Source organism: Oryctolagus cuniculus, chromosome 8, assembly GCF_964237555.1.
Source record: "Oryctolagus cuniculus chromosome 8, mOryCun1.1, whole genome shotgun sequence".
Classification (NCBI taxonomy): domain Eukaryota; kingdom Metazoa; phylum Chordata; class Mammalia; order Lagomorpha; family Leporidae; genus Oryctolagus; species Oryctolagus cuniculus.
Genome location: NC_091439.1, coordinates 97,839,744 through 97,862,969, shown reverse-complemented (window position 1 = coordinate 97,862,969; position 23,226 = coordinate 97,839,744). Strand labels below are relative to the sequence as shown.

The following is a 23,226-nucleotide window of genomic DNA, read 5'->3' as shown; positions in this document are numbered from 1 at the left end:
TGGCTTCCCCCCCCCGCAATGACTTCCCTCCCACCCGCAACCCTCCCCTTTCCCGCTCTCTGTCCCCTTCCATTCATATCAAGATTCATTTTCAATTCTCTTTATATACAGAAGATCAGTTTAGTATACATTAAGTAAAGATTTCAACAGTTTGCACCCACATAGAAACACAAAGTAAAAAATACTGTTTGAGTACTCATTATAGCATTAAATCACAATGTACAGCACATTAAGGACAGAGATCCTACATAAGGAGTAAGTGCACAGTGACTCTTGTTTTTGACTTTACAAATTGACACTCCTGTTTATGGCATCAGTAATCTCCCTATGCTCCAGTCATGAGTTTCCAAGGCTATGGAAGCCTTTTGAGTTCTCTGACTCTTATCTTGTTTAGACAAGGTCATAGTCAAAGTGGAAGTTCTCTCCTCCCTTCAGAGAAAGGTACCTCCTTTGAAGACCTGTTCTTTCCACTGAGATCTCACTCACAGAGATCTTTCATTTAATCGTTTTTTGTTTTTTTTTTTTTTTTTTTTGCCAGAGTGTCTTGGCTTTCCATGCCTGAAATAGTCTCATGGGCTTTTCAGCCAGATCCGAATGCCGTTAGGGCTGATTCTGAGGCCAGAGTGCTGTTTAGGACATCCGCCATTCTATGAGTCTGCTGTGTATCTCGCTTCCCATGTTGGATCGTTCTCTCCCTTTTTTTATTCTATCGGTTAGTATTAGCAGACACTAGTCTTGTTTATGTGATCCCTTTGACACTAAGATCTATTTTCAATTAACTTAACACATATAAGATGAACCCTACACTAAGTACAGAGTTCAACAGTCAGCGTGAAAAAAAACTGTTCCTCCACAGTTGAGAGAAGGGCTGTTCAAAGTCTTCACATCTCAAAGTGTCAATTTCACTTTTATGGATTACCTTTTAGGTACTCTATTAGTACCACAGATCCGGGAGAACATATGCTATTTGTCTTGTTGAGATTGGCTTATTAAGTATAATGTTTTCCTTTTGCAGACATTTTGTTGCAGATGACAGGATGTCTCCTTTTTTAACCACTGTGTATTATTCCATGGTATACATAATTTATCCAGTCTTGAGTTGACAGGCATCTGGGTTGATTCCCCATCTTAGCTATTGTGAATTGAGCTACAATAAACATGGGGGTACAGATTACTTTTTCATAAGCTGATTTCGCTTCCTTTGTGTAAATTCCTAGGAGTGGGATGGCTGGGTGATATGGTAGGTCTACATTCAGATTTCTGAGGTATCTCCAAACTGTCTTCAACAGTGTCTGTACCAGTTTATATTCCCACCAACAGTGGATTAGGGTGCCTTTTTCCCCACATCCTCACCAGCATTTGATGTTTGTTGATTTCTGTATGAAAGCCATTTTAAATGGGGTGAGGTGAAATTTCATTGTCTTGCATTTGCATTTCACCTGATGGCTAGTAATCCTGAGCATTTTTTCATGTGTCTGTTGGCCATTTGGATTTCCTCTTGAAAAATGCCAGTTTACACCTGGCTATTTAAAAGAAATGTTAAGGGATTTAAAGGTAGACTTAGACTCCAATAGTACTGGAGGATGTAAATACTCCACTTTCAGCAATGGACAGATCAAACAGATAGAAAATCAACAAGGAAACAGCAGATTTAATTGACACTATAGACCAAATGGACCTAACAGCTATCTACAGAACTTTTCATCCTACAGTTGCAGAATACACATTCTTCTCAGCAGTACATGGAATTTACTATAGGATTGACCACATACTAGGCCATAAAGCAAGTCTCAGCAAATTCAAAAAAAATCTAAATCACACCACGCATCTTCTCAACCACAATGGAATGAAGCTGGAAATCAGCAACTCAGGAATCTCTAGAGCATATGCAAACACATGGAGATTGAACAACATGCTCCTAATGAACACTGGGTCATAGAAGAAATCAAAAGAGAAATCAAAAACTTTCTGGAAATAAAAGAAGATAACAACACAACATATCAAAACATATGGTGTGGGGAGCAACTCGGACTAGACTAAGTTACTGGAATTAAGACTTATTCTATGCATCTGCTCTCCCACAATATGGCGCTGGGAGAGGAGGAAACAGCTTCTACACAGCTGCCTCCAGTTCAACCAATAAACTGTAGGACCTGCTCCTGATTGGAGGAGAGCAGCGTACTCGGCGTGTGGGTAGCAGAGTTGGGATTGGTGGAAGAGGACTATAAAGGAGGAGAGAGACAACATGCACCAGGAACATCTAAGAGGAACATTTATCTGAAGGAACACCTGAGCAGCCCCCGAGAGAGCCGGCCGGCGGTGTGCCGCTCCCCCGCGGAAGTGGGGAAAGTGGCAAGGGGAACCGCCCTTCCACGGAGGTGGAAGGGATGGTAGCCAACCCGGGAAGAACCAGCAGTAACCAGGGGAGGGCCGAGCAGACAAAAGAACAACGCAGGGTCCTGTGTCGTTCCTCCACGAAGAGGGGGAGCGACAATATGGGATACAGCAAAAGCAGTGTTGAGAGGAAAGTTTATAGCAATAGGTGCCTACATCAAGAAATTGGAAAGGCACCAAAGAAATGAGCTATCAATGCATCTCAAGGATCTAGAAAAACTACAGGAAACCAAATCCAAAACTAGTAGAAGAAAAGAAATAATCAAAATTAGAAAAGAAATCAACAAAATTTAATCCAAAAAAATACAAAATATCAGCAAAACAGCAAAACAAAGAGCTGCTTTTTGAAAAAATAAACAAAATTGACACACCATTGGCCCAACTAACCAAAAAAAAGAGAGAGAGAGAGAACACCCAAATCAAAAATCAGATATAAAAAAGGAAACGTAACAACAGACACCACAGAAATAAAGAGTCATCAGAAATTACTACAAAGAGTTGTATGCCAGCAAACTGGAAAATCTGTTAGTAATGGATAGATTCCTGGACCCATACAACCTACCTAAATTGAACCATGAAGGCATAGAAAACCTAAACAGACCCATAACTGAGTCAGAAATTCAATCAGTAATAAAGGTCCTCCCAACAAAGAAAAGCCCAGGACCAGATGGATTCACTGCTGAATTCTACCAGACATTTAAAGAAGAACTAAATCCAATTCTCAAGCTATTCAAAACAACTGATAGGGAATCCTCCCAAATTCTTTCTATGAAGCCAGCATCACCTTAATTCCTAAACCTGAAAAAGATGCAGGAAAGAAAGAGAATTACAAATGAATATCCCTGATGAACAAAGAAGCAAAAACTCTCAATAAAATTCTAGTCAATAGAATCCACAAACACATCAGAAAGATCATCCACCCAGACCAAGTGGGATTTATCCCTGGTATGCAGGGATGCTTCGATGTTCACAAATCAATGTGATATACCACATTAACAAATTGCAGAAGAAAAACCATATGATTATCTCAATAGATACAGAGAAAGCATTCGATAAAATACAACACCCTTTCATGATGAAAACTCTAAGCAAATTGGGTATGGAAGGAACATTCCTCAATGCAATCAAGCCAATTTATGACAAACCCACGGCCAGCATCCTATTGAATGGGGAAAAGCTGGATGCATTCCCACTGAGATCTGGTACCAGACAGGGATGCCTACTCTCATCATTGCTATTCAATATAGTACTGGAAGTGTTAGCCAGAGCCATTAGGCAAGACAAAGAAATCAAAGGGATACAAATTGGGAAGAAAGAAGTCAAACTCCCTCTTTGCAGATGATATAATTCTTTATTTAGAGGATCCAAAGAACTCCACTAAGAGACTATTGTAACTCATAGAAGAGTTTGGTAAAGTAACAGGATATAAAATCTACAGAAAAATCAATAGCCTTTGTATACACAGGCAATGCCACAGCTGAGAAAGTACTTTTAAGATCAATCACATTCACAATAGCTACAAAAAAATCAAATACCTTGGAATAAACTTAACCAAGGATGTCAAAGATCTCTAGTTCATGGATTAGAAGAATTAATATCATCAAAATGTCCATTCTTTCAAAAGCAATTTACAGAATCAATGCAATACCAATCAAAATGCCAAAGATCTGGACAAAATTAAGCTTAAATTCATATGGAGGCACAGGAGACCTCGAATAACTAAAGCAATCTTACACAACAAAAACAGAGCCAGAGGCATCACAATACCAGATTTCAAGACATACTACAGGGCAGTTATAATCTAAACAGCTTGGCACTGGTACAAAATAGATGGATAGACCAATGGAACAAAACAGAAACACCAGAAATCAATCCAAACATCCACAACCAACTTATATTTGATCAAGGAGCTAAAACCAATTCCTGCATCAAGAACAGTCTATTCAACAAATGGTGCTGAGAAAACTGGATTTCCACATGCAGAAGCATGAAGTAAGAACCCCTACCTTACACCTTACACAAAAATCCACTCAACATGGATTAAAGACCTAAATCTAAGAACCCGACACCATTAAATTATCAGAGAACATTGGGGAAACCCTGCAAGATATTGGCATAGGCAAAGACTTCTTGGAAAAGACCCCAGAGGCACAGGCAGTTAAAGCAAAATTAACAACTTGGATGACATCAAATTGAGAAGTTTCTGTACTGCAAAAGAAACAGGAAAGTGAAGAGGCAACCAACAGAATGGGAGAAAATATTTGCAAATTATACACTGATAAAGGATTAATAACCAGAATCTACAAAGCGATTGAGAAACTCCACCACAACAAAACAACCAACCCACTTAGATGGACCAAGGACCTCAACAGACATTTTTCAAAAGAGGAAATCCAAATGACCAACAGACACATGAAAAAGTGTTAAGGATCACTAGCCATCAGGGAAATGCAAATCAAAACCACAATAGGTTTCATCTCACCCTAGTTAGAATGACTTACATACAAAAATCAACAAACAGATGCTGGCAAGAATGTTGGGAAAAAGGCACACTAATCCACTGTTGGTGAGAATGGAAACTGGTAAAGCCACTATGGAAGACTGTTGATTTTCTGTGTTATTTATATCCTGCTACTTACCAAACTCTTTTATGAGTTCCAGTAGTCTTTTAGTGGAGACTGAGATAGATAAGTAGATAGTTTAGATGGATTAGATTTACAATATACATTTTCACTTGTTAGCATCTACTTGAGATGTACACTTAGTTCAAGGAAATATGGAAATTTCATTTCTGTAAGTTCCATAGCTGGTTCTGCCTTATCTGTGTTATTACTGTTATATATGTTGTATCAATATATGAATCAAACCTAACACTATGGTTTGTATTTCTGATGATCTTTTAAGGAATTTAAGAGCAAGAAGTAGTTGTAGTTTATTACATTAACCTTGTTTACCCTTTCCACATCTCAACACTTTTTCCCACGAATGTGAGCTACCATCTGATGTAACTTCCTTTTTCAGAGTTCTGTTCCTACCTGCTTTCTTTGTGCTGTCATTGTCAAAAAAAATGTATAACTCTGTACATCACAGGTCCAACAATATAAGCTATACACACTGTTCTGTACAGTTGCTTATTAAATCAGTTACTTTTAAAAGGAAGAGAAAAATTTGCAATAATACTGAGTATTGAACATTCTGAGTAAAATGTATGAGAGTATGGATAACTTTGCATTTATACTATCTGAAGCTTGTTGAACTATCTTAATTACACATCAATATTTTCACTAAACTTAGACTTTTTAGATTATTTCTCTGTCCCTTTCTTCTTAAAGTACTCCTATGGTTCACATTTTAGTGCACTGAATAGTGTACCTCAGAGAAATTTTTCATTTTCTCCTATTCTTCAGATTGCATAATCTCTTGAACTATTTAGAAGTGTGCTGATAATTGTCTTCTACCAGTTCAAATCTGAATTCCTTTGTGATTTTTTTATTTCAATTATTATACTATTCTACTTCAGAACTTCCATTTCTTTACTTGTCTCCCTTATATGCCCAGACATTGTCATCACGCCTTTTTTTAATTCCTATGTATGGTTTCCTTTTATATATTCTTATACCAACTAGGTCTCCTCAGAGGCATTTCTATTACCTGCCTTTCTTTTCATGTACAGATCACACTTTTCTTTTTGTCAGATTCATAATTATTTTACTGAAAACTGGAAATCTGGCAACATTATAGTAATTCTGGCTATTCCCTGGGAGGTTATTTGTTTGATCATTAATTTTCTTAGTAATGGTAGAACTAATTCAATGACATTAATTTCTCCCTCAGTGCACAGCCACTGAGGATTTTTATTCCTAGTTTTTCATCTTTCCTATAGGTTAAGTTTGCTATAGGTCACCCTGGATTGACAGTCACTTACTGTTGAAAGGTTCTGTTACAGTATCCCTAGCCAGTTAGATTTTAATTTTTGCCTTTTGGTTTGTGTTGATTAAAGCTACTATTACATTTCAGAAGATATATATTTTTGTCCTCCACATCCAGCCAAGGATAGTTTTGAGACTTCTACTTTGTGGTTCCTGAGAATGTACATCCTTAGACATTGTATTATGCAGGGTTTTACAGAGACAGAACAAGATGTATGTGTCTGTACAGGCACACACACACATATATATACAGAGAGAAAGAGAGAGAGAGGGAGAGAGAGAGAGAGAGAGGGAGAGAGAGAGAGGGAGAGAGAGAGGGAGAGAGAGAGAGGGAGAGAGAGGGAGGGAGAGAGAGGGAGAGAGAGAGAGAGAGAGAGAGGGAGAGAGAGAGGATCAGTTTAAGGAATAGGCCCATGAGTTTGTTAGAACTGGAAAGCATGGGTCAACAGGCTGGAAACTCAACGAATGGTCAATGTAGCTTGTATCTGAAGGCAATCTGGAGGAAGAATTCCCTCTTCCTGGGGAAACTCAGGCTGTTTCTATTAAGGACTTCAACTGATCATCAACTCCAGCAGCCTGACCCACCCGAGGTGAAATTGCAGCCACAGTCCAAGAGCTGGGACAAGGGAAGGAGCCCATTTTTTTGGTTGCTGCTGCCTGGAGTTGAGCATCCCAGACACAGCTGCTGAACACACTGCTGGGGACAAGAGTAGGGTAAGACGGCAGCTTGTGATCTGGAAATCACAGACGTTGTTTTCTTACTGAGATTTGTAGATTTTCTTGAATAAATGTTGAATACAATTTCCAGAAACTTTAAATGATTTATCATTTTCACCCATTTTTTTTAATTGGAGAGACTACCCTCCAGGGACTTGGTCTTTTCAGAAGTTCCTCTGCTCTTTTACAGAGCCAAGTACCTTCTCGAGATCTTGAGACTCATCCCTTACTGTTTCCTCTTCCCAGAACTTGGACCACTGACTACTCCTAACTCAAACTCCTGCCCATCCTTCAGGCATCAGTTTAATAGTTACTGTCTTGGAGCCAGCACCGTGGCATAGCAGGTAAAGCTGCCATCTGCATTGCCAGCCTCCCATAAGGGAACCGGTTCGAGTCCCAGCTGCTCCAGTTCTGATCCAGCTCCCTGCTAATGTGCTTGGAAAAGCAGCAGAAGATGGCCTAAGTACTTGGGCCCCCGCATCTACATGCGGGACCTGGATGAAGCTCCTGGCTCCTGGGGTCAGCCTGGCCTAGCCCTGGCCACTCTGGCCATTTGGGGAGTGAACCAGTGGATAGAAGACTTCTCTTTCTGTCTCCGCCTCTCCCTCTCTGTAATTCTGCTGTTCAAATAAATAAGTCTTTTTTAAAAACTAGTTATTATCTTAAGGACACTCTACCTAATCCAACTTTCCAATCTACCCCTGTCTAGATGAAATCATCTTGAAATAAACTGTCAAAACATCCTTTCTTTTATTGTGCATAAAGTACATATTGTACCAGCAGTTGCATCAAGTCACTAAATGGGACTTTACCAGTTTCTGTGTAACCACTGTTTTATCACGGTTTGTCCTCTCCAAAACTCATTGAAATTTAATCCCCATTGTGAGACATTTAGAGGTGGGATCAAGGGGCACCTTTAAGAGGTGATTAAGACTATCCTCACGAGCAGATTCAGTTAATGGGTTAAGAGTGGGTCTGATGTAAAAGCCAGCTTGGCTTATTCTCCCACATGCTCCTTGTTCCACTCACCTCTTCGTGACTCTACAAGCATCAAGAGTATCACTAGATGTGGCCCTTTGAGCCAAAAGAAACCCATTTTCTAAGTTACCCAGTCTGTCATATTATGTTATTAGTAACAGAAAATGAACACAACAAATAAAGTATCAATGTTAAGATTAATAGGCATAGGGGCCAGCACAATGGCATAGTGGGTAAAGTCACCGCCTGTAGGCCGGCATCCCATATGAGCGCCAGTTCGAGTCCTGGCTGCTCCAATTCTGATCTAGCTCTCTGCTATGGCCTAGGAAGGCAGTAGAAGATGGCCCAAGTCCTTGGACCCCTGCACCCACGTGGGAGACCTGGAAGAAGCTCCCGGCTGCTGGCTTCAGATTGGCGCAGTTCGGGCTGTTGTGGCCATTTGGGAAGTGAACCAGCAGATGGAAGACCTTTCTCTCTCTCTCACTGCCTTTGCCCCCCTGTAACTCTGCCTTTCAAATAAATAAATCTTTTTAAAAAGATCAACAGGCACCAAGTATGCCCATATTCTTCATGAGACCTCATATGCAAGATTGACCAGTAGCAGGACCAGCCTTGCTTATAATCACCCAGATTCAAGCCCGTATGAAAAATCATCAGCAATTTGGAAGAGGAGTTATTGGAAGCTGCAGGAAGTTTGGGGAAAGGTATCCTCTTCCACAAAGACAAGTCCCCAAATAAGAAGAATCATTCATAGAGGTTGGGGCAACCTGTGGAAAGGAAATATTGGCAGCTTCATGAGGCTCGAGCCAGCAGGCCTTTAGATCTGAGCTGTCTAGGCAGGGAAACAGAAGAACTGGAAAGACAATGAGGCAGACAGCAGGGCGGCAGCAAGGCCTCTGGCAACTCTACCAGCCCTTCAAGGACATACACGCATTTCCCTGCACAGAGCAGACTTCCAAAAGATAGGCTGGCTTGAGGCACCTGGCTGTATTCTACCAAGACACTAGGCTCACAGGTTAGGGGGCCCAGCAGCCAGAAATTGCCATGTGAACCATCAGAGGCAGCGGCAGAACCTGAAAGGGAGCTACCGTACAGAGCATAGGTTGATTGGAAGAAAAAAAAAAAAAAAGTATGCCCCTTTTCTATAACTCTGCTCCACTCAAGTCCAAACACTACTGCCAAGGCCCAAAGTGACAGACTAAGGTAGGAAAGAGGAATTAAAAAGACAATGCCTTCTTCCTAGTGTGGGCCCTTCTCACTAGTGCTCAGGCCTGGACTGGGGCACAGAGACAACTCATGAACCGGAAAAGAATGTGAACTACACTGACCTGGACTGCAACTGTTTATATGTTACAGTGTCTGGGAAGTTACAGAATCCCTCCTAAAAGTCATGAAGGAGAGGGAAAGGGAGGTGAACAAATGCAGATGCTCCTTGGCTTAGGATAGATAAGTCAAAAATATCATCCTAAGCAGAAAATGCATTGAATCCACCTAACCCATAGAACACCCTAGCTCACAATACAATACGCCGCAGGGTGTCGGGGATTTCCTCTCATGACGGCAGGGCTGATGAGGAGCTCAGCACAGCACTACCAGAGAGGACTCTATCATAACTCTAGTCCAGGCCAAGATCCAAATCTGAAGTATGGTTTCTACTGAATGTGCATTGCTTTTGCACCACCAGGAAGTCCAAAAATCATAAGTCAAACCGTAAGTCAGAGACCACCTATATACAGAAAAGCATGAAATGGAGAGAAGGAAAAAAAGCTGTTTCATGCCTACATCCCACCAAAATTGGAATTGATGTGATAATTATCTAGGTTTAGAAAATTTTCAGTGTATTTATTTTAAAGTCCTTGTCTCCCAAGACAAGGGAAGAAGAGACTATGTTCCCAGTCTCAGCCAGCTCTGACACACTGTGTGCCTCTAACCAACATCTGTTGAAGAAATAAATGAAGATTTGCAATATTCTTCAATTTTCATTTTAAAATTCTCAATAGCTCACAATGACAGTAAAGGAAAAAACTATGTTTGGCTACATAAACATCAGAAAAGTCAATGAAAAACTGAGGTTCAGAGGAATACAAAGTATGAGAAAGAAAAGGAGGGAGAGCCCCTGCCAAGGGGACTTTGCTCTGGGAATGTTATTCTCAGCGCCATGTGCTATTCCTCAGGAGAGGACTGATGAGGAGCGGATCAATCAGAGGAGAAAAGCGCTTCCACTGGAATAGCAGTGGCTTGCTCCAAGGAAAAGGCAGATGGGTGGGAGGTGGAAGGAGGGACTTTTTCCTGTACCTGCCTCTTCTCCTTATCATGTCTTTCAAGACATATTTCATCCCAGAGTGATCGAAGTCCCTGAAATTTCAAGAACGGGCAAGCCTCATTTTACAAGCAACAGTAAAAAATGTTGAGCAGCTAAGCATGTTACCAAGGAATTAATAATAAATCTGTACAGATTGATATTCCCTTGAGATAAAAGGAAAGAGAAATATTAAAAACCAGATGCTTCTGGCAAATGAAAAACTAATGGAGTGTAGGTCTCTCAGGGGGAGGGCGGGAGGCAATACTTGCTCTCGTTCCCAAGAATGAAACCTGCCACTTCTGGTGGTAAGCAGGCCGGTCTCTCATCGTGTAAGCTGTGACAGCAACAGCATGACAAAACCCCAAGAGCGTGACGCCAAGAGCCCCCGGGGCTTAAGCTGGCACGCCAGTTCTGCCACTAGCTAGCTGTGTGGCTTCACATAAGTAATGTACTGAGCCCAAGACTCAGTTTTTACAACACACACACGAGAGATAATATCTACTTCACAACAAATGGAGAGTGAAAAGGCACATGTGCACATAGCAGCTTTGTAGTGAGGACTCAGTAAGCTTTTGATTCATTTTTTGATAACTTCTTGATAATTTTCTGATAATTTTTTTCTAGGGATTTAACCTCTGTCCAAAAGAACCCATTACATCACCCATACTATCAACCTTTTAACTACTAACTCATATACTATATTTTAATAACAACCCAAGGGCTATAACCTCAGGAATTTTTTTAACAATTTATTTATTTATTTGAAAGAGTTGGGGGTGGGGGAGAAACAGAGAAAGAGAAATATCTTCCATCTGTTGGTTCACTCCCTGGATGGCGGCAACTGCCAAGCCAAAGCCAGAAGCTTCACCCAGGTGTGCTACATGGGTGGCAAGGGTCCAAGTACTTGGGCCATGTTCTGCTGCTTTCCCCAGGCTATTAGCAAGGGACTGGATCAGAAGTGGAGCAGCCAGAACTCGAATTGGTGCTAATATGGGAAGCCCATGTGGCAGGTAACGCATATGCCCACTGTGCCACAATGCTGGCCAAAGGAGATTTTTTACCCTATTTTATATACATCCATTCCTTGAAAATGTGGGTTTTGCTTTTCTGTCTTGAGAATAAGGTTTAAGTCTGACCCAAAGTTACAATAATGTTTTAAAGTACTGTCAATCCCGCTGTATTTTGCAGGACTTTTGTTTTTTCAGACTTCTTCCTTAGCCTGAGTAACTAACCACTCCAGGCTCAGCTGAAGAAGTAAGAGGCATTCTTTGTCACTCACTACCTCAGAGATATACCTTAGCTTATACTTCCAAGTGGTCTTCAGTAAAGTCCATTTTACTTGCAATCATTGCAATATCCTGGTTTCTCTTCCCCAAGCTCTGGTCTCTGTGACAGACATGTGTTACAAACTCTGTCACTTAGGGTTTTTTTTTTTTTCCCTTTGGGAGCACCTGCGAAATCCTCACAGCTGCAAGCAGTAGGTGACATCCTGGGCGAGGTAGCGCAGGTGCGACATCACGGCAGGGCTAAGGATGTCCACTTCTGGTTCCTTATGCTTCTTCCCTCGAGACCTGCTCTGGATTTTTTGTTATCTTTTACTGGCATGAGCATTTCCTTCTCAGATAGGCAGGGAAGCGTGGCATCAGCTTCCAATCCAGAAACACACTGGACACCCAAGCTGCAGCCGTGTCCCGGGCCTTGCCCTCCACACTCCCAGATGAATGCCGACTGCGGTGGTGCTGCACCCCCCAGGATGCTGGCACCTTGCTAAGGAGAAAAGTCACCAGGTAATCCTGGCCGTCTCACTGATCTCCAGCCACCGAGCCACCTGCATACACTGCCATGCTTGCCACACTCCTCCCTTTAAACTGTCCATCACGCTGCTTCGGATTTCATCTCCCTCCACCTACCCCTACTCCACCCCACCCTATTCATCGCCAGTAGATTAAAGTCACAGACAATGTTCTTTTCTCAGTATTCTACCCTAGCATCTAGCACAGAAAACAGCTCTCTGTAAATAACGAGAAGCTCTCTGAATACATGAATGGATGAATATATTCACCAAGACAAGCTAACTGCTGTATCCAACAACCTCAATACCCCAGCGTCCTAGACTACAATGTGTTTATCTGCACAAACCCACAGTTGAATGTAGATGTTGAAAGAACTCTGCACAATTATTCACACACCAGGAACTTTTCATTTTGTGTTTGCACTCCCTCCAGGAATTTGGAGGCAGGGCCTGTCAGTAGCACCCCCACATCTTCCCCTGAATCTTCTGCATCCAAGCAGCAATGAAGGAAAGAGCAAGTCAATGCCAATGATTTCCAGGGATACGTTAGGGGCCAGGCATGAAAGTTACATCCATCCCACTTGCCCTCACCTTCCACCGGCCAGAAGTCAGGCTTATGGGCTCACCAGCCCACAGAGAAGACGGAAAATGCCACACCACCATGCTCCCATAAAGGAAGTGCAAGCTCGTTTGGTGGGACTCGGGAAAGACTTTTTCACTTGTCAGCCTGTCTGCTGAAGGACTAAGTTACCAGCATTTGGAGCTGGGCAGATGTCATCTTGCAGCATGACAGGCAAAGTTTGAGAGCAGAATTCTAGGAGACAGCAAGGAATGGAAAGAAAGGGAACAAACAAGGTAGAAGAAATCAAGATCCAAAAAACAATCAGAATTAAAAAATCATGGTTAAAGTATAACTGCAAAGATAGTGGCCGACGGCGTAGCTCAGTATCATCGAATATCAGTACTAAATCAAAGGTAGCTGTCAAATTTATGCCTGCTTCAAGTGTAACCTCTCCTGGATGCTGAAGCAGGACAGGCTTCAGGTACGATCAGTGTGCCTCAATATGCAGAGTTAGGAATTCAGAGGGCGAGACTGTCCATAATATAAACAACCACAGCGGCAAAGTAACCTACAGGAAAGCTGCGCTTGGCTGTCTACAAGCCCTATTCATTGGCTATGAAAGTGAAATATATGGGTCCTTCCAGAAGCTCAGACTTCCATGTTCTTTGTTCCCTGTTGCACACACGGGCCAAAAGGAGGATTTCAGAAAGGCTATGCCTTGCTGTAAAGAACAGGCTTCATCTTGGAGGCCCCTTGTGTGTATTGATTTAAAAAAAAAAAAAAAGTACAAAAGTAAACATCATTTAATTCCATTTTCCACCAACTTTTTGAAGAACCTTCATATGTGAGAGGCAGGAACTCGCACTACACTTTCTCCTGAATAAAAGCCAGGTGCAGCAGTACCCATGCCATCACCCCAACAGCACTGCCCTTGACAGACCAGTAACAAAACCATTCTCCGTTCTCATTGCAGGTTTCCCTTTTCAGCACATTTTCCTCCTGCCAAGCAATGTAATTAGTGCTTCTTTGTGGGCTTAATTGTAAATTTGTTTTTGATTAATTAGCCTCAGAGCTGACTTGGCAGTTATTGAGACATTGGAGAGGGTTCTGGATTTATTTAGTGTTCAGACCCCTGCACCCTCTGGGACTCCTCTCTCTGTCAGCAGCAAAACTTCAAGTTCAAAACTGTCTATGTTAGAAAATGTTTTATGTGTCTAATTAACTATTTGTCACTTTGAGGTAAGTACAAAGATAAAATCTCACCATCCTGTGTGAGGTGATGGATGTGGATCTTTTTATAGTGCCATGGACCAGGGAACTCAAGAATCAATTTCTAGGCTTGGGAACAATGACAAAATTGTCTAATATATTAATTTGTGCTGTGACACATTACTCATGTTATGACCTTCCAATGGTTCCTCAAAATCTTAAAGCCTCCCCCATTCCAAAATTTTGAGTCTTTATGTCCAGAGTTCAATGCAAAAACTGAAGCTGTTAAAATTCAGGCCAGCAAAGCAGAGCCAAGAGTCAGAAAGATCTGCAAAAGCGGTCCAACCAGGAGACTGAAGATGGAGATCACATCCCTATCACTAGGAGCTGATTAAGACTTTCAGACATAGAATTATAAGGAGCTTAACAGAAAATATATTAGCTCATATAACTAAAAGTCCAGGCATTGGTCTTCAGGCACAACTAAATGAAGGAGATCAAAGAATGCTGTCAAGACTCTGCCTCTCCCCCTGCACTTGATTTTTCTTTACTTTCATGTTGGCTTTATTCTTCATAGTGTGTTCAACTAGGGCAAGCAGCCTAGGGCAGCTCCAGGCGTTATGGCCCTCACAGCTCTTAGTCTCACTGTAAGAGTGGCAGCCCCACCCCCTTTGACATCCATATACTAAATTTTACATTAGTGTCTGATTACCTCATTTGGGCCATGGACCCATCATTGAATGAATCACTGAAGCAAAGGGATAAAATAATCTGAGTCATCAGGGCTGTGTCTCATATGCTTTCTTGTGGTAAGGAAGGAAGAGACAGAATCAAAATCCAGTGTGTGATCCACCATATTAGGGAAATGTGGTCCAAGAGGTCAAAGAGTGGGTACGACCAAAAGAAGACAGGACAAGCAAAACTACCAGTGTTTCTGCTACACACTTGTTTAAACCAATGCCTTGTTCTTTCTAAAAAAGAATTTTAAAAGGCATATGAATGTCTATTCACTTTATATGCATGTACAAAGATAAAGCACAAAAAGTGCTTCCAAAAAAAGGACTTTAGGGACAAAATTGTTAGAGACGTTAGCAAACAAACGACATCTCTTGTACACTACTATTGAAAGCATAGATTTGCATCAATACTTTTGAAAACAATTTGGCACAGTCTTGTAAAATTGAATATTCATAAACCGTACAGCCTAGGCATTTCACTGCTACAAGGCAAAGACGTGGATGCTCACCGAGCATTCCATCTGTTCCCCTACTGTTCTCACCTTCCCTTGAGTTAGAGCTGGCCACTGGCTTTACTGGATCAAGGAAATGTAAGCCGAAGTCGTATTAGTCAGCATTCTTCAGAGAAGCTACCGACAGGAGACAGGGGATACAGGTGCCTGAGAAGAGGTACCTTAGTGAGTTACTGGCCCACACGTTTTGGAGGCTGAGCAGTCCCACAATGTGCCATTAGCAATCCTGAGACTCAGGAAAGCCAGCAGAGGAGTTCAACGGTCTCAGAGCCAGAAAGAACTGATAAAAATCCCAATCCAGGTCTGAAGGCCTGAGAACCAGGAGCACGGAGGGCAGGAACCAGGAAGACTTCATCCAACTTTCTTCCTGCCATTTTGTGCTATGCAAGCCCTCAATGGATCAGATGAGGTTGATTTACACTGGGAAGAGTCATCTGCTTCCCTCAGTCCACTCATGCACAAGCCTCTCTCCTCCGGACACTGTCACATTCCCAGAGACAATGTTCAATCATATATCTGGGAATCACATCTTAAGTTGACACATGAGTCACCTGCCACTTCTAGATAAAGCGCTGGGAAGTCCTGCACAGTATCCCTCTTTCCTGCCAAGAAGACAAAGGAGGGTTCATGTTCCTGAAGACAAAGCTACATGACGGCATCACGTCTAGCATGTAGGGGTCCCTGGGAGTCCCCCACCAAAAATTAAACCTTTACTGTGTTAAATCGTCTATGCCTAGAAGTTAATTTGTTATCACAGCATAATCTGTTCTGTGGGATTCAATTACCAAGACAATCATTTGTACATAAACAAGACAATCACAGTAACACTAATAGAAGTGACCAAGCATCCCAAAAGTCCAATGACAAATATGATGAATCAGAAAGACAATCATAGTATATGCACACAAGGAAATATTACATAGCAGTAAAATATGTTACTAAAAGCAACATTATACATGAATTGTAACAAAACCATGTCAAGTGGAAAAAGCAAGTCTCAAGAGACTACATGTGGTTTGACACCCTTTTTAAAAGTTAAAAATAAGCAATAAAATTATATTATTCGAGCATACAAATACATGTAATTTTCTTGAATAAATAAACAAAATCAGTATATAGTTCTTCTGAGACTTGAGACAACAGATGAGTGAGGAAAAAACACATAGATAAATATTGTTATTGGTAATGTTCTAGATATGGGATGAGGTAGCCAGTCCATACATATAATAAAACATGAAAGCCCCATACAGGGATCTAATGATAGTGGGACACGAAGCAAAGATTATGAGTACCCAATTTTGTGCAACTGAGGTCCAAATAAAGAAAAAAGTGTTTATTAGTAATAGCAGGTATAGGATTATAAATACCAAAAATGCTTAGGCAAAAGTGAATAAAGCTGGAACTGGTGAAAACAAATTGTCACACTAAAAGCTCAAGAATGTGTGCCAGCATTGCGACACAGCCAGTTAAGCCACCACTGGAGTTGATGTTATTCCATATAGGAGCAACTGTCTGAGGCCCAGCTAGCTGCTCTGCTTCTGATCTACTCCATCCTAATGTGCCTGGGGAGTCAGACGATGACCTAAGGATTTAGATTCCTGCCACTAAAAATAGTCGAATTACTTAGCTGAATGTCTGTTCTTGATCTTTACAAAGGTACTTCAAAAAGTTGGTTTTTGTAAGCTTATTTTGGTGCAAAAAAAAATTGGAAATCTTTGCAAAACAGGGGCATTTGAAAAGTTCTTAGCAAATGAAAAAAATGCATGGATTTCAATCTTTTTGCACCTAAATACTCACCTTTTAGTTCCACCTTTTCATAAATTTTTATATACTCTGCTATTGTACATCCCTAGAAATTATAGGCTATATTTTATTAACCTTTCATGTCATAGTACTTATGGTACTTCAACCCATGAGTAGACACTACTTTTTAATATTTAAATGAATAAATTCATCAAACATAACTTTTCTGGAACTATTTATATTTTAATGATTGAGGAAATGTGGGAGCACAGTGAGCCTGCCTGAATCCCTGGTCATGAAAGAGCTCCATCAGCCCAGACATCAGACCATTCCCAATGCGAAGTGTGTTTCAAACCAGGGCTTTCTGACTGCCTGTGAGCAAGTCGTCTTGTATGTACCATGTTTTCTAGCTCCACATAAGCAAACAAACATCAGAAGAAAGGAGATAGACAAGAGTTCAGGAACAAATAGCTTGCTATGCTTTGGAAACATTTGCCTCAAAGGATTTGTAATAATTGTGTCCTTTTTTTCTTTTTGAAGCATCAATAAATAATATCATAAAAAGAAGCACCATACTTTCAAAGAATTTAAATGAAATGAAATAAAAGGCATGCTAATTCTATTAGCGTAAATATTTACCAATCTGGCTACACTCTGTAGCAGTCATGATGAATGAGTGTGTGCTCAGGGTCAAGGAAGCACTGTCTGTTTGTTGTGAGCTATCCACTGGAAACTGATTCTTTTCTTCCTCCTGCAATTTGAGTGTTATTTTTTAAAGCATATTCATTCATTACCTTGTGGGATTCCATATTTTTGTCAGGTTATTTCCCATACATTTTAAGAACCAGTGTCAGCTGTCCATGGTGACACTTATAAAGCCACCCAGCGGAATATAATGAGTCCCACAGTCAATAAATAAATGATGTTGACCTGAAAAGAATACTGAAAACACAACTTCTACCACCAAATAACTACTGACTGTTAGCTGCTCTACAAAATACCATGAAAGAACACTGTGCCCATGGCAACCCAGCAGTTGAACTCTGATGGTGTCTTTTTTTTTAATCTTGGGAGGGGGCGAGTGTGCCTTCACATGCCTACCATAGTTAATAATAACTTCTAAATCTGGCATTTCCTGATAATACAACAAGCTTACAAAACAGCTTTCATCTGAGGACCTTAAAGAGGCCTCAAATCAAGCAAGTATTATCAGCATTTGAAAGATAAAGAAGCCCCAAAAGATTATACAATTTGCCCAAGGTCAGACAAAAAAACTTACTTAAGCAAAAATACAACTCAAGGTAACCAACTCCCTGACTGTTGCTCTAATTATCAGACAATCCTCTCCCGTGTTAGGCTTGAAACTCTGCCTTAGATTCTCAAAACCTTCGATGGATCACTGAAGTCCAGGGAATGCTCCCAAAAGGCAGCTGTGGTTAATTGAACATCTTGCAACTCACAGGATCCTGTTAGTTTCATTAATTAGTTTAAAGTATTTCTCACAAAACAAATTCTCAAAACGCATGAAAATTAGGGATTTCCCCTTTGTTTTATAATTTCACAAATGAAGATGTTACAAATTATAGTTGAAATGAAGGTAACCCATTTTTATTTATAACTCGATAGAAAATAAAGGTTTAATTGGTCGGGGCTAGAGTGGCTGGAAAGAGGCTGGAGGGGCAAAGGCCACCACCAGCACTCCCTTCCTGGTGTGGACAGTGTTCCAAACGAAGCAGCATGAAAACAATGCGAGTAACTTGTGTAGAACAGGCAAAGCACGGACACACCGCAAGCAGTAATGCGTAAGACCCTTTCTCGTTCATCTTCGTGCTGCTGCACTTGCTATTCTCCCAACCCAGACCACTTTCCATCTCTCGTCTCTCCTTCAGCATATTAATCCCTGACAGATCCAACATAGGCGTCACCTGTGTCCTGAGTCCTTGCCTGCCTTCCCGACCCATGCTCCGTCTGCCTCACGCACACACCACACACCCTCCCCCGCCCAAGTACGGCCTCCTCGGGCCCACACAGCTCTCTCGGCTTATCTCCACCAACCACCCATCCTTCCTGAGTTTAAATGGTTTTTCTTATGCATTAGAGTGAGCGACGAAATGCAGCAAGAGGGGGAAAAGGGAGCATGGTTTCTAATTTTCTGTGATCTAGCTTGATACATTGAAGATCTTTAAAAAAAAAAAAAAAAACTGTCCACTGTCCACAACTGGAAAGATGTATTTTCCTACTTCGGCTCCAACATGTAAAGAGCTAACAAGTGATCATTTTCAGCCAGCGCTGCAGCTCACTAGGCTAATCCTCCACCTTGCAGCGCCGGCACACCGGGTTCTAGTCCCAGTCAGGGCACCGGATTCTGTCCCGGTTGCCCCTCTTCCAGGCCAGCTCTCTGCTGTGGCCAGGGAGTGCAATGGAGGATGGCCCAGGTCCTTGGGCCCTGCACCTGCATGGGAGACCAGGATAAGTACCTGGCTCCTGCCATCGGATCAGCGCGGTACGCCGGCCATTGGAGGGTGAACCAATGGCAAAGGAAGACCTTTCTCTCTCTCTCTCTCACTGTCCACTCTGCCTGTCAAAAAAATAAAAAAAAAAGTGATCATTTTCATCCTCAGAAGAAGAAAGCTGTACAAAACATATACCAGTAACTTAGACCCATCAGAGAACTAAAGTTTTGGGGTAAACTACCAGTCCCAAATCCGAAGAAACAGGTGAATCCGGAGTCACAGCTCCGGTCTTGTTACCTGGAGTGGAAGCCTCTGGAGCCAGAAGCTGGTGAACCGTTAAATGACCATTTTGGTGAACTGCTGGAGGTCAAGTGTGGACCACGGTGGTGGGGGGGACCCCTGGGAGCGTCTCTGGAAATCAAGAGTGGACCACGGGGAGAAACAGAGAGAGAGACCCCGGGGAGCGTTGGGCCTTCCAGCTCCCCTCGCCGGCTCTCATTTCCGGAAATACGGCTGTTGGGGGGCTCTCTGATGGCGTCCACACCCGCTGGAGAAGCGCCGGAAGTCAAGTCGTGCTTGTCTGAGCGAAGACGGGAACTTCCTGGGACTCGCGAAGGCTCCTCTGTAACTCGCCCATGAGGCCGAGGCGAGCGAGACGGGGAGCCTGCGGCTTGGCTTGTGTCCTCACCCCTGCCGTCGGAGCACGATTATCTGCGCCAGTTCCGGGGGCGCCGTCAAGAAGCTGACATGGAACAAAGCGTGCATCACAACCTCACAAGCAAACTGCCGCGAGGAGGTCAGGCACGGCTGCACCGGCAGCTCCCTGGAGGAGCGAGCCCTCGAGAGCCCCCGCCAGCTTCCTGCCCGGAGCAGGTGGCAGCCCCAAACCTGCACTTCAGCATTGCAGGCTGCCCGGTTCCTGCCAGGCCACAGAGCCTGGGACTCCCAGCAGGGGGAAAGCAACCCCTTGCCCCGTTGCCACAGCCCCTCCACCCCTTCCCAAACAGCTTTTGAGCTGATGTTCTAATTCCCCTGGGGTGGAAGCAAACCAGATTCCCACCAAGTGTCCCAGTTGTGACGGTGGGGGTGGGAGGCTGTATTTCTCTAAGAACGTTCATCCTGACCACCTGTTCTCTTTCTATGCTGCCGATTTCTAACCGCGATCATGACCCTGCCAGTCTCTAGTTCAGTGCATAAGTGGAATGTTGTGGAGATGACCCCTTTCCACTCTTAATTATTCTCGGTTTTGGCTGTTCTCGCTCAGTCATCAAAGCAGGACCAGTAAGGGACTTACAAGAAAGAAAGGGGGGGAAAAGCTGTTAATGGGGAGAGAGGACCAGGAAGGTAGAATGGAGCTTCCTAGAAGCTCGGAGGACCCCCAGACTTTCATGGCTTTTATGTCTAGGAGCCCTGCCAAGTCCTTTGGGTGAAAAGCCGAGAAAGAGCATGTGGCTGTGGCACAAGCAACAGGAAAAGAATCCTTGTGAAATTCCCAGCACGTTGTGCATTAACAAAGGCTTAGGATCCAGAGTAAAAGAGTTTACCAGACCCTTTACCCACTGGGGGATGAAAAGTTAGCTGATTGCAGCTCCCTGTGATCCCTCCAGTCTCACAAAAGGGATAAAAACAAAACTCAGAAACACCTGTGGGGGCCAGTATCATGCTCCAAGGGGTCATGCCTCCAAATGCAAGGTCAGCCTCTAGGGCTGGTTGCAGTCCCAGCTGCTCCACTTCTGATCCAGCTCCCTACTAATATTCCTGGGAAAGCAGCAGCATGGTGCAAGTGCTTGGGCCCCTATGCCCATCATGGGAGACCCAGGTAGGGCTTCTGGCTTCAGCCATGCCCAGCCATGGCCTTTGTGGCCATTTGAAGAGTAGAGTGAGCCAGAAGATGAAAGATCTGTCTTTGTCTCTCCCTGTGTCTGTAACTCTGCCTTTCAAAGAAATAAACAAGTGGAGATAAAGAGGGAAAGGTATAAAAAGGAAGAGAGGAAGGCAGGGAGGGAAAGGAAGCAGGCAGGTAGGAAGGAGAGCGAGAGGGAGGAAGAGAGACACTTGTGAAGATTACAGAATTATAGGCCCAGGCCACTAAAAGACTGAAATTCAATCATAACAAAGCAGCATCTTTACCATGCCCACATGTTACTACCACACCAAGTCCTAGTAGTATATCAATAGATTACAGGTGAAATAGATTTTAGCTGTGAGGTGAAAACTCATTTCCAGGAGGAATTTAGGAAGATAAATGACTACAGGAGAGAGAAAAACAAGCACACTCAAAGAGTTTGAAGCTCTTGCTGCCATCCCATATGGGTGCTGGTTCAAGTCCCAGCTGCTCCACTTCCAATCCAGCTCCCTGATAATGGTATGGAAAAAGCAGTGGAAGATGGCCCAACTCCTTGGGCCCCTGCACCCATGTGGGAGACCTGGATGAAGTTCCCAGCTCCTGGCTTCAGCCTGGCCCAGCACTGGCCATTGTGGCCATCTGGGGGAATGAACTAGCAGATGTAGAATATCTCCCTCTACCCTTTGCCCTTCCCATCCCCTCCCCCTCAACTCTGATATTCAAATAAATAAGTACAATCTCTAAAATAAGGGGTGGGGGCTGATGTGGTGCAGTGGATTAAAGCCCTGGCCAGCAGCAGCCGCATCCCATATGGACATTTGTTCTAGTCCCAGCTGCTCCACTTCCTGTCCAGCTCCCTGCTAATGCTCCTGGGAAAGCAGCACAGGATGGCCCAAGTGCTTACCCCCCTGCACCCACATGGGAGACTCAAAAGAAGCTCCTGGCTCCTGCTCCTGGCTTCGGATCAGCTCAGCTCTGGCCATGGGGAGGGAACGAGTGGATGGAAGACCTATCTCTGTCTCTACCTCCCTCTGTAACTCAAATAAATACAAATAAATCTTAACAAAATAAAAGCCTGCTTTGTACCACAACGGATTATTTTGCATTTTCCATAGTTTTATACACTATATTATTTTATGCCTGGCTTTGTTCACTCAGTACAATTCTTATCAGAATTATTCATGTTGGAACATGTATCAGTTGTTCATTCCTCTTTATTGCTGACCATGGATTCCATGGTATTGATGTTCTACAGTTTGTTTAACCATTCACCTGTTATTTGGCTACTTAGGTTGTTTCCAGTTTGGAGCTATTGCAAACAAAATGATTCTGAACGTTCATGTAAAAGTCTTTTTGTGCATATATATTTTTATTTTTCTTGGGTAAATGTTGTAAAATAATTAGATTACACAGTACATGTATGCTTAACTACTTAAGAAACTGTCAAACTGTTTTACAAATTGGTGACAGTGCTTTGCATTTCCACCAGCAATATGTGAAAGCCAAGATTCTTCACATCCTCACCGACACATGCATATGATCAGTGTTTTGAATTTTAACCACTCTAAAAACTGTGCAATGGTACCTCATGGTTTTAATTTACATTTCACTCATAACTAATAATATTGAATGATTCTGTGTCATATGTGATCTTCCTTGGTGATTTTTATTGTTGTTGTTCAGATTCTCTGCCTACTTGGGGGGTTTTTATTGTTATCAAGTTTAGAGAGATGGTTATATATTCCTAACACAAGTTTTTTATTTGAAAGTAATTTGGCAAATAACTTCTCCTAGTCTGTGGCTTCTCTTTTCATTCTCTTAAGGGTGTCTTTCAAAGAGAAGTTCTTACGTTTGATGAAGTCTAATTTATCTATTTTGTCTTTTATGAATCACATTTTTGGGATCATGCCTAAGAAGTCTTTACCTACCCCCAAAGTCACAAAAGTTTTATCCTAAGTTTTTTCATAGAAGATTTGTAGATGTGGATTCTGCATCTAGTTTTATGATGCTATAAGAAAATAACAGTATTTTTAGTCATGTCATGTCAATAAT

General features: G+C 42.4%; 1 long non-coding RNA gene across 44 annotated transcripts in view; it reads right to left on the bottom strand.

Moving 5' to 3' along the window:
• LOC103350790 (uncharacterized) overlaps positions 1–20,147 on the bottom strand; it is a 772,648-nt gene extending 752,501 nt beyond the window's left edge. For 15 of the 44 annotated variants that reach the window (XR_011378436.1, XR_011378433.1, XR_011378435.1 and 12 more), the window contains exon 1: positions 19,626–20,144. This is a non-coding gene — a long non-coding RNA (uncharacterized lncRNA). Of the gene's footprint in view, positions 1–17,514; positions 17,627–19,625 lie in introns of those variants that run through there. The other 29 variants (XR_011378420.1, XR_011378422.1, XR_011378425.1 and 26 more) reach the window with 10 other exon arrangements.
• Between the last annotated feature and the right edge of the window lie 3,079 nt (positions 20,148–23,226).